Genomic DNA, 13032 nt, shown 5'->3' on the forward strand with positions numbered 1-13032 from the left:
GGTTGAACTTTTAATGTGTAGAAAATACGATATAGATAATGTACAATATTTATAAGTGCAAATTAAGGGGGATGTAATATTCCTTTTTGTGAGTGCCCCCAACCATGGGAGATGTATACAGATATGAACTTTCTAGAAGTTCTTGTCCATGATTAGGTTGTTAGCTTTGGTCTATCCTCTTTGATTATACCCTCTTTGATGCATGTCTATTAAGTGGACCCCTAAGCTTGATTTGAGATTCCAAGTGGGGTGAGAACAAAACTAAACTAAAAGCCTAGGGAAACATCGCACAGAACAAGGGCAGAAAAGCAGACATTGATGAACACTAAGGAATAAAATAGATACCATTATGAACAGTCACATCCAAGGCCTTAGATCATCCCAGAAATGTAATATATTTTGTCATATCAAAGCTTTTTATTCTCATACGTTTTAGGCAGCACTTAAATGATAAGGCAGCTAATTAAGATAAATCTAATAAATTAAGTGAGGAATACACTTGATCACTGAATAAGACAGCAATGTCTGAAACTATTTTGAAAGGTTAGAAGGCAATATTTCAGAGTAACACACAGACTCACTTGTAAAGATAACTGTATTTTTTAAATGTCATATGCTTTCATATAATAGCATTTTTAGCTGTCATAATGGGTTGAATTGTACCCCCCCCCAAAAAATATGTTGAAATCCTATCCCTAAATGTACCTCAAAATATGACCTAAAGAGGTATTTACAGATGTAGTCAAATTAAGATGAGGCTATTAGGGTGGGCCCCAATCCACCTGTCCTTATACAAAGGTGGAATTCACAGACCCAGACATGCACAGAGAGAAGACTATATGAAGAGATGCCCAGGGAGAATGCCATGTGAAGACAGAGGACTGGAGTGATACATCTACAAGCCTAGGAGTGCTGAAGATTGCCAGTAAGCCCCCAGGAGATAGGAAGTGGCAAGGAAAGATTCCCCCAAGGGTTTCAGAGGGCACGTGGCCAAGCTGACACCTTGATTTCAGATTTCTAGCCCTCCAGAACTGGGAGACAATGAACATCTATTTTCTTTCTTTTAAGTCACCCAATTTGTAGTACTTTCTTATGGTAGTCCTAGGGAACAATCTATACACATTTTTGACAATAAAATCAAATATAAATGGGCTTTGGAAATTTTACTTGGAAAGGTTTTTTTTTCTCCTTTTAGGAAAACAATAGAATCATTTAGAATGTTAGCAGAGATAATTCACAATTTAAAGAAAACTGGATTTATCTTTTGTAAAACAAATCATCCATTTGTAGTGTGAAGTATGAGGTTTCTGTTTTAGTTTTCCTCAGTGTTATATGGAATGCTTTTCTACTTAAGTAAATGTTCACTAATTCCTGCTGCTACCACGATGATCCTGGCTCCACAACATCCTCTTCTGATCCGCCCCCACTCTGTTCCCCCAGGTAGCCTATTCCAGCCAGGTGAAGGAGCATAGCCATGAGATCATCCTAATCCAGTCGACTGACATTCAGCACTGCTAGGATAGGTTTCTTGGAGCAGAGACTGGGAGAATTTCTGGGAGCTAAGCCAGTCTCTGCTGAGGATTCACTTCTCTCCAAAGCTGGAGAAACACTCAATCCAAGACAGCAATCTTTCCCCTTTCCACCTGTTACAAGAGCACACTGCAGGAGGGCCGTACCTACTTCTCTAGAACCCTCCTGCACCGGTGGTATAGGCTACTCTATGAGACTAGAAAAGTTTCAAGAGATCTCAAAGGCCCTATCTGTGATTTGCAGTGCTTGACAAACAAGTGGTTTTGCATAGGGAGATTTTCAGGCAAACCAGGCGGTGGAATAAAAGCCACCAGTCAAGGAGAAGAACATTGTATAGCAGCTCAAGGAAACAAACCACTAGAGTTCCTGTTTTGTGTTTCAAGGATGTTGCAAAGTCCACTGCAGCTGAAGTAGGAGGAGGACTGTTTGTATATTCAAATGGACAACAGAGATGGGAAGCATAGGCCTGTGGCCATGAGGAGCCTGAAGTATGCTCTAACCAGTCATCCAGGTCAGTGGTTCAGACACGTCGCACTCTGGGAGCTAAACCGCTCCCACTGCAGCTGTGACAAACTTGCCTACACGGGAATGAATCCCAGAGAACAGAATGTAGAGATGTAAATGAGACATGAGGCCACATGAGACATGATCTTAAAGCCAGACTGAACTTCTGTCCTTCAAAATGGACTTAAGATGCCATATGATAGACTATTTCTAGGCAGGGTTGCAAGGAAATCACTAAAAACCTGTCTCCCAGCAAGGTTAGTTGTGCCAAATGCCCTTGGCACTTAGCAGCTGTGTCTAACCATGAAGTGGGGTGATATTGGCTTCAGAGTTAGCTCTGGGTGCCCCAGTCCTACCACTTGCCAGTATGTTATCAGGTATGTGTCTTACCATTCTAAGCCTCAGTTTCTACATTGTAAAACAGCATCTTTTTGGTAATGGTACAAGAACTAAGATAAGCTAATATATGTTTAATACCTGGCATTTAGTTGTGCCTAATAAATATTAATTTCTAGTCCCCTAACCAAAGTCTCCTTTGCAGAAATAAAATGTAGACAATCCTTCAAATAAACTGACCTATTAAGTATCTTTGAGCATTTAATAATTTTAATTTTGTCTCAAGAAATTCCCAAATATTTCTTTATATCCATGGTGATTAATCTTGTAGTTATTACAAGATTCTTCAAGAATTTGATGAGAGGTATGGGTCTTTTCCCCCAGGGAAATATGCATTTATGGGGACACACAAACTGTAATCAAATTTCATGAGATACATGGGCCCCTAGGGCCTGTCAGTGGACCATGGGTACAGAGATCCAAGGCTAAGGACCTTGCCCTACGTCTTAAAATGTGAAGCATCAAGATGGATATACTATTCTACTAACAACCTGAGCGATGTAACTCTCCCATGAGCCAAGAAGCAGGATACTACTATGGTTTAATGCAGGGGCTTGAGAGTGAGTTGCCTCAGTCTCTGCTTGTAATCCACGCTCCACCAATAATAGAGTGTGTGAACTTGGGCAAGTTCTGTGTCTTGGTGTCCTCATTTGTAAAATGGAGATGATAATGCAACCTACCTTATGAGTTTGTTTAATGAGTGAACTAAATGTTGTAAAAGTTGAAAGTGTTCATTATTATTCTTTCACCCAACCAGCCAACGTTCACTGAGTCTGCTGTATGTCTGTCAGTATGCATGTCAGACACATGAAATGCACAAATAATCTCAAGACCTTGAAGGCAACCAAATAGCCACTCAAGTATCTTTTGAAATTGGAGTCATCATTTTATAAAAATATCAAATAGAACTTTTATCCAGGATGATAAATGCACTTAAAATAACGGCAGACAATTAGAATAACCCTTGAGAGAAAATCATGTAAGTAAAATAAAAGTCCCTACTTAAAAGCACTTGCCTGTTACCTCCAATGTATTGTCTCCCCCTTTTTCCCCCTAGACAAACGCAAAACTTTAAAATTTTATCTGTTATGGGGCACCTGGGTTGCTCAGTCGGTTAAGCGGCTGACTTCAGCTCAGGTTATGATCTCACAGTCCGTGAGTCTGAGCCCCGCACTGGGCTCTGGGCTGACATTTTGGAGCCTGGAGCCTGCTTCGGATTCTGTGTCTCCCTCTCTCTCTGCCCCTCCCCAACTCATGCTCTGTCTCTCAAAAATGAATAAATGTTAAAAAAAATGAAATTTTACCTGTTATCTTTTTCTTACCTATACATGGGCCACTTAGGCCTATGTCTTAATCTTGCTGGTTCTGTCCTTCACTAGCCGTGTAATCTTGAACAAAGTACTCAATGAACTTGTTTTTCTTACTTCCCTTGCAGGGTTTTTTATGAGAATAATATATACAAATACCTAGGACATACTAGGTCTCAACAAATGCTATTACCATAGCTGAAGCCTCAAATACCCCACTGTAAGTCTAAAGGCAAAAGACACAATGTGAAGATTATTGCAGTGAAGCCATTGTGAGAAGACATAGGCCGAAACTCTGGCAGTGACCAGAGCCCTATAAAGAAACAGATGTAAAGGAAATGTCTAAGGATTAACACAGGAAAGTTAACTGACTGCATAGAGGAATAGGGTGAAATAGGAGTCCCCACTGACTCTACTGTTTCAAGCCTGGATACCTGGAAGACTGGCACTGCCTCTGACCAAAAGACAAAAGTCTGTAGGGAGAGCTGACCTGTGTTAATTCTTGACCACATAGTTCTAAGAGTCTCAAGGGCAATTCATTGAATAGAGTATCAGAACAAGCCAGAAGACTTACATTCACATATGGGCTCAAATTTAGGAAAATTTATTTTATTTGTCTGGTAAAAAATCTTAGAAAATATTCTGGAGGCTAAGGTATTAGAAGAACTGTGTTAAATGTTAACACAACCCCAGTTGTTTTACATTTTTGTTTGGTTTTTATGATGACATAAGGAAGTGGTGTTTTATGAAGATTGTTCTGACAAGGTACAGTTGAAAATTGAAAGGCTGGAGGCAGAGTGGCCATTGGGCTAACCTAGGCCTTGAAGTGCTGAGGTTCCAGCCTAGTATGAACGGACCAAGAAGGGAAAGGAAGGAAACACCAGAAAAAGATACTCCAGGACTTGGAAGTCGGCACAATGTTTTTGAGATTCATCCATATCATTATGTGTATCACTCGTTGTTTCTTTCTATGGCTAAGTAGTTTGCCAATATGTGGATATACATCAATTTGTTTTTCTATTCATTCATTGATGGAATTTGATTGTTTCTGCTTTTGAAATGATTGAAGTTGCTATGAACATTTGTGTGGAAGACTTTATGTGAACATATGTTTTAGTTCCTCTTAAGTAAATAAATGCCTAGGAGTAGTAATCCTGAGTCACACAGAAAGTGCATGTTTAACTTCGTAAGAAACTGCCAAAGTGTTTTCCAAAGTGGATACACCATTTTACAGTGACATCAACAATATATAAGAGTTATGCTTCTCCACACTCTACACAGCACTTAACATTATAGGTATTTTCATTTTAATCATTCTAGCAGGTATATAATAGTATTTCACTATGGCTTTAATTTGAATTTTCTTGATGACTAGTGATATTGAACATCTTTTCATGTGTATATATTTTCCTTTTTTTAAAGGTCTGTTCAAATCTTTTGCCCATTTGAAAAATTGGGTTGTCAAAAAACTAAACAAAGAAACAAAAGGGGCGCCTGGTGGCTCAGTTAGTTAAGCACCTGACCCTTGATTTCGGCTCAGGTCATGTTCCTAGGATCATGGGATCAAGCCCTGCATCAGGCTCGGCATAGACCCTGCTTAAGATTCTTTCTCCCTCTTTCTCTGCCCTTCCCCTACTCACACACACACTCTCTGTTAAATAAATAAATAAATAAATAAATAAATAAATAAATAAATAAAAGGTTGTTTGTCTTCTTTTTATTGTTATATGAATATATTATATATTCTGGATATAACTCCCTTGACAAATACATGTATTGTGAATATATTATTTTGCTTCCCTGGAGTAAGCCCTACTTAATCATGATATATTGTCCATTTTATATATTGCTGGATTTGATTTGCTAATACAGTGTTAAGTATTTTTGCATATACATTCATAAAGGACTAATGTCTTTGTCAGGTTTTAGTATTAGGGGAATGATCACCTCATAAATGACGTAAAAATGTTCTCTTTTCTACTTTCTGAAAGAATTTGTATATTACCAATACTATTGCTTCCTAATATGTTTGATAGAATTCACCAAGAAGGCATCTGGGCTGGTGTTCTCTTTGTGTGAAGGTTTTTAATTATGAAAGCAATTTCTTGAATAGATATAGGCTATTGAGATTTTCTATTTATTCTATGTATTTTGTTAATTCGTGTCTTCAAAAGAATTTATCTAATTCAAATAGAATGCCAAATTTACATAAACTTGATACTAATATCCTCATATAATCCTTCTAAGGTCTGTAATAATGTCCCTTCTTTCAGTCCTGATGTTGGTAATATATATCTTCTTATTTTTTTCAGTCCAGCTAAAGGTTTATCATTTTTATATTCTTTCCAAAGAACCAAGTTTTGTTTTCATTAATTTTCTCTATTGTTTGTCTGTTTGCTATTCATTGACTTCCACAGATTCCTTTATTATTTCCTTCCTTCTACTTATTTTGGGTTTAATTTGCTCTTCTTTACATGCTTTCTAGGATGGAAGCTTACATAATTGAGTTTAAACCTTTATTATTTTCTGATATAACTGTTTAAAGCTGAAATGTTGCACCCAAGCACAGCTTTAAAACATCCCACAAATTTTAATACAGTTTTCTCAGTTTCATTAACTTCAAAACATTTTCAAATTTCCATTGTGATTTTTTTTTCTTTAAACTATTGGTTGATCAGGAAAGTGCTATTTAATTTCTGAATATCTGGTGACTTTCCAAATCTTTTTCTGAGATTGATTTCCAATTGAATTCTGTTGTAGACAGAAAATACAGTCTGCATGAGTTCAATTCTTTTAAATTTATTGAAAATTGGAATGATCTAGTGGATGTCCCATATATACTTGTAAAGAAGGTACAGGATGGAGTGTTCTATAAATGTCATTTAGCTCAAGTTGTTTGGTATTGTTGCTCAAGTCTTTTATGTCCTTACTAATCTAATTTTTTTTTTTTTTTTTTTTTTGCCTAGTTGTTCTATCAACTACTGAGAGAGAGAGTTGAAATAGCTAATTATAATTGTGGATTTGTGAATTTCTCTTTGTAATTCTGTCAGTTTTGGTCCATATATTTTGAAGCTTTTGTATTATGTGCATAGAATTTTAGAATTGTTGCATCTTCTTAATGAACAGATATTTTTATCCCTAGTTTTATTTTTTTCTCTCAAGTCTACATATTTTTATCCTAACAATTTCTAACTTTTAATGGGAATGTTTATATCATTTATATTTAATGTAATTATTATTATGATTGGGCTTAAATCTACTATCTCTATTTGTTTTCTAAATTATCCTGCATATTTTTCCTCTCCCATTTTCCTTGCCTTCTAGTGGGTTGAACTTCTTTTTAAATCTATTCTAGCTTCACTATTGATTTATTAGCTATATTTCTTTGTTCTTTTTAATTGCTATTCTAGTGTTTACAATATACTTAATTTACTTGTCACAATCTATCTTCAAGTACAATAGTGTATCTCCACTTCCCTTTCCCTGACTTTGTGCTACTGTTATACATTTTAGTTCTACATACTATAAACACAATGTTATTTTTTGCCTTAAATGTTTAATTCTCCTTAAAAGAACCTAAACAAAGAAGGGAAAGTCTTTTATATTTATTCATATACTCACCATTTCCAGTGCTCTTAATTCCTTTGTGTAAATAAATATCCATCTGGCATCATTTTCTTTTCACCTGAAGAGTTTTTTGTAACATTTAAGATAGTGCAATTTTTCTGGTGATGACTTATTTTAGATTTCTCTCATGTGAAGTCTTTGTTTTATCTTTTTGAAGAATAATTTTGCTAAAGAATTCAAGGATGACTTCTTTTTCCTTTCAGTACCTTGTATATATCATTCCACTGTCTTCTGGCTTATGTAGCTTCTGATGATAAGTCTGCAGTAATTCTATCTTTGATTCCTAATATGTAAAGTATGTTCTTTCTTCTCAAGCCACTCTTCACATTTTCTTTTTATCACTTGTGATTATGAGGATGTGATTATGATGTGCCTTGGTATGGTTTTTTGTTGTTGTTGTTCTTTTTCTGCTTGAGCTTCATGTTGCTTCTTGGATGTTGGGATTTATAGTTTTCATAAAATTTAGGAAAAAATTCAATCATTACTCCTTCAAATATTTTGCCTGTTCTTCTTCTCCTCCCCTCTGGGACTCCAGAGACATGAATGTCACACTACTTGACATTACCCCAGGGTGGCAGTGTGGAGGTGTACTCCTTGGCTCTCCCATTAAGAAAAAACTTGGCTTTCATCTGTGAAGAATGCAATTTGCTGACAACCTTCAACTGTTAGTTCCTTTAAAATCTACCTTGGCAAAGCAGTGAATCAGCAATATAGAGGACAAACTTCTGGAGAACAATGAAGCAGAAAATAAGAGGGAGACTAAGGCAAAAGAGCATGATTTAAGAATTAGAGAAATCAGTGACTCATTAAAAAGGAACAACATCAGAATCATAGGGGTCCCAGAAGATGAAGAGAGAGGAAAAGGGGTAGAAGGGTTATGTGAGCAAATCATAGGGGAAAACTTTCCTAACCTGGGGAAAGACACAGACATCAAAATCCAGGAAGCACAGAGGACTCCCATTAGATTCAACAAAAACCGACCATCAACAAGGCATATCGTCAACTTCACAAAATACTCAGGCAAGGAAAGAATCATGAAAGCAGCAAGGGAAAAAAAGTCCTTAACCTACAAGGGAAGACAGATCAGGTTTGCAGCAGACCTATCCACAGAAACTTGGCAGGCCAGAAAGGAGTGACAGGATATATTCAATGTGCTGAATTGGAAAAATATGCAGCCAAGAATTCTTTATCCAGCAAGGCTGTCATTCAAAACAGAAGGAGAGATTAAAAGTTTCCCAAACAAAATTAAAGGAGTTCGTGACCACTAAACCAGCCCTGCAAGAAATTTTAAGGGGGACTCTCTGAGGGTAGAAAAGACAAGAAAGAAAGAAAGAAAGAAAGAAAGAAAGAAAGAAAGAAGCAACAAAGACTAGAAAGGACCAGAGAATACCACCAGAAACTTCAAATCTACAAGAAACATAATGGCAATAAATTCACATCTTTCAGTACTCACTCTAAACGTCAATGGACTAAATGCTCCAATCAAAAGACATAGGGTAACAGAATGGATAAGAAAACAAGATCCATCTATATGCTATTTACAAGAGACCCACTTTAGACCTAAAGACACTTCAGATTGAAGTAAGGAGATGGAGAACCATCTATCATGCTAATGGTCAACAAAAGAAAGCCAGAGTAGCTGTACTTATATCAGACAATCTAGACTTTAAAATAAAGACTGTAATAAGAGATGAAGAATGCATTATATCATAATTAAGGTGTCTATCCACCAAGAAGACCTAAAAATTGTAAACATTTATGCTCCAAAGGTGGAGGAACCCAAATATATAAATCAATTCATCACAAACATAAAGAAACTCATTGATAATAATACCATAATAGTAGGGGACTTCAACACCCCACTTACAACAATGGACAGATCACCTAAACACAAAATCAACAAAGAAACGATGGCTTTGAATGACACACTGGACCAGATGGACTTAAAAGATCTATTCAGAACATTTCATGCTAAAGCAGCAGAATATACATTCTTCTCCAGTGCACATGGAATGTTCTCCAGAATATATCACATACTGGGATACAAATCAGCCCTCAACAAGTACAAAAAGATTGAGATCATACCGTGCATATTGTCAGACCACAACGCTATGAAACTCAAAATCAACCACAAGAAAAAATTTGGAAAGGTAACAAATACTTGGAGACTAAAGAACATCCTGCTAAAGAATGAATGGGTGAACCAAGAAGTTAAAGAGGAAATTTAAAAGTACATGGAAGCCAATGAAAATGATAACACCACAGCCTAAAATCTCTGGGATGTAGCAAAAGCAGTCAAAAGAGGGAAGTATATAGCAATTCAGGCCTTCCTAAAGAAGGAAGAAAAATCTCAGATACACAACCTAACCTTACACCTTAAAGAGCTGGAAAAAGAACAGCAAATAAAACCCAAAACCAGCAGAAGACAGGAAATAATAAAGATTAGAGCAAAAATCAATGCCATCAAAACCAAAACCAAAAACCAAAACAAAACAAAACCAGTAGAACAGATCAATGAAACCAGAAGCTGGTTCTTCGAAAGAATTAACAAAATTGATAAACCACTAGCCAGTCTGGTCAAAAAGAAAAAGGAAATGACCCAAATAAATAAAATCAAGAATGAAAGAGGAGAGATCACAACCAACACAGCAGAAATAAAAACAATAATAAGACAATATGAGCAATTATATGCCAATAAAATGTGCAATCTGGAAGAAATGGACAAATTCCTAGAAAGATACAAACTACCAAAACTGAAACAGGAAGAAATAGAAAATTTGAACAGACCCATAACCAGTAAAGAAATCAAATTAGTAATCAAAAATCTCCCAAAAAACAAGAGTCCAGGGCCAGATGGCTTTCCAGGAGAATTCTACCAAACATTTAAAGAAGAGTTAACACCTATTCTCTTGAAACTGTACCAAAAAATAGAAATGGAAGGAAAACTTCCAAACTCTTTCTATGAACCCAGCATTACCTTGATTCCAAAACCAGATAAAGACCCCACTAAAAAGGAGAACTATAGACCAAATTCCCTGATGAACATGGTTGCAAAAATCCTCAACAAGATATTAGCCAACCGGATCCAATAATACCTTAAAAAATTATTCACAACGACCAAGTGGGATTTATACCTGGGATGCAGGGCTGGTTCAATATCTGCAAAACAATCAATGTGATTCATCACATCAATAAAAGAAAGGACAGAACCACATGATCTTCTCAATAGATGCAGAGAAAGTATTTGACAAAATACAGCATCCTTTCTTGATAAAAACCCTCAAGAAAGTAGGGATAGAAGGATGACACCTCAAGATCATAAAAGGCATATATGAAAGACCCAACCCTAATATCATCCTCAATGGGGAAAAATTGAGAGCTTTTCCCCTAAGGTCAGGAACAAGACAGGGATGTCCACTCTTGCCACTGTTATTCAACAGAGTATTGGAAGTCTTAGCCTCTGCAATCAGACAACACAAAGAAATAAAAGGCATCCAAATCAGCCAGGAGGAGGTCAAACTTTCACTCTTCACAGATGACATGATACTCTATATGGAAAACCCAAAAGATTCCACCAAAAAACTGCTAGAACTGATCCATGAATTCAGCAATGTTGCAGGATATAAAATCACTGCACAGAAACCGGTTGCATTCCTATATACCAACAATGAAGCAACAGAAGGAGAAATCAAGGAATCGATCCCATTTACAACTGCACCAAAACCATAAAATACCTAGGAATAAATCTAACCAAAGAGGTGAAAAATCTATACACCGAAAACTATACAAAGCTTATGAAAGAAATTGAAGAAGACACAAAAAAATGAAAAAAATATTCCATGCTCCTGGATAGGAAGAACAAATATTGTTAAAATGTCAATACTACCAAAAGCAATCTACATCTTCAATGCAATCCCTATCAAAATAACACCATCATTCTTCACAGAGCTAGAACAAACAATCCTAAAATTTGTATGGAACCAAGAAAAGACCCCGAATAGCCAAAGCAATCTTGAAAAAGAAAGCCAAAGCAGGAGGCATCACAATCCTGGACTTCAAGCTGTGTTACAAAGCTGTAATCATTAAGACAGTATGGTACTGGCACAAAAACAGACACTCAGATCAATGGAACAGAATAGAGAACCCAGAAATGGACCCACAAACGTATGGCTAACTAATCTTTGACAAAGCAGGAAAGAAAACCCAATGGAATAAAGACAGTCTCTTCAACAAGTGGTGCTGGAACAACTAACTGGACAGCGACATGCAGAAAAATGAACCTGGACCACTTTCTTACACCATACACAAAAATAAACTCAAAATGGATGAAAGACCTCAATGTAAGACAGGAAGCCATCAAAATCTTCGAGGAGAAAGCAGGCAACAATCTCTTTGATCTTGGCCGCAGCAACTTCTTACTCAACATGTCTCTGGAGGTAAGGGAAACAAAAGCAAAAATGAACTATTGGGACCTCATCAAAATAAAAAGCCTCTGCACAGCGAAGGAAACAATCAGCAAAACTAAAAGGCAACGACAGAATGGGAGAAGATATTTGCAAACGACATATCAGATAAAGGGTTAGTATCCAAAATCTATACAGAACTTATCAAACTCAACACCCAAAAAACAAATAATCCAGTGAAGAAATAGGCAAAAGACATGAATAGACACTTCTCCAAAGAAGACATCCAGATGGCCAACCGACACCTGAAAAAATGCTCAACATCACTCACTCATCATCAGGGAAATACAAATCAAAACCACAATGAGATACCACCTCATACCAGTCAGAATGGCTAACATTAACAACTCAGTCAACAACAGATGATGGCGAGCGTATGGAGAAAGAGGATCTCTTTTGCACTGCTGGTGGGAATGAAAACTGGTGCAGCCACTCTGGAAAACAGTATGGAGGTTCCTCAAATAACTAAAAATAGAACTACTCTACGACCCAGCAACTGCACTACTAGGTATTTATCCAAAGGATACAGGTATGCTGTTTCGAAGGGACACACGCACCCCAATGTTTATAGCAGCACTACTGACAATAGCCAAAGTATGGAAAGAGCCCAAATGACCATCGACGGATGAATGGATAAAGAAGAAGCGGTATATATATACAACGGAGTATTACACGGCAGTCAAAAGGAATGAAATCTTGCCATTTGTAAGATGGATGGAACTAGAGGGTATTATGCTAAGCAAAATTAGTCAGAGAAAGACAAATATCATATGACTTCACTCATATGAGGACTTTAAGACACAAAACAGATGAACATAAGGAAAAGGAAGCAAAAATAATACAAAACCAGGGAGGGAGACAAAACATAAGAGACTCTTAAATATGGAGAACAAACAGAGGGTTACTGGAGGGGTTGTGGGAGAGGGAATGGGCTAAATGGTAAGGGGCATTAAGGAACCTACCCCTGAAATCATTGTTGCACTATAAGTTAACTAACTTGGATGTAAAATTAAATAAATTTAATTTAAAAAAATAAAATAAAATCTGCCTTGGGTTTTGAGTCAAGTCGATGCTCTCCCTAGACAGTCTTCAGTCTTGCCATTTCTGCTCAACATGGAATTCCTCTAATAGAAAGTCTTTGACATAATACATTCATTGAGTTGGCTGACTATCAGCAATGCATGGCAGTCTGAGGCTTTCTATAC

General features: G+C 36.7%; 1 protein-coding gene across 1 annotated transcript in view; it reads right to left on the minus strand.

Moving 5' to 3' along the window:
* Positions 1 to 98: 98 nt before the first annotated feature.
* ZNF518A (zinc finger protein 518A) overlaps positions 99 to 13032 on the minus strand; it is a 52996-nt gene continuing 40062 nt past the window's right edge. The window contains exon 6 of the transcript XR_013550538.2: positions 99 to 11794. The gene's annotated coding sequence lies outside the window, so the exon portion shown is untranslated. The remainder of the gene's footprint in view (positions 11795 to 13032) is intronic.

The sequence above is a fragment of the Panthera onca genome, chromosome D2 (genome assembly GCF_046562875.1).
Source record: "Panthera onca isolate mPanOnc1 chromosome D2, mPanOnc1 haplotype 2, whole genome shotgun sequence".
Classification (NCBI taxonomy): domain Eukaryota; kingdom Metazoa; phylum Chordata; class Mammalia; order Carnivora; family Felidae; genus Panthera; species Panthera onca.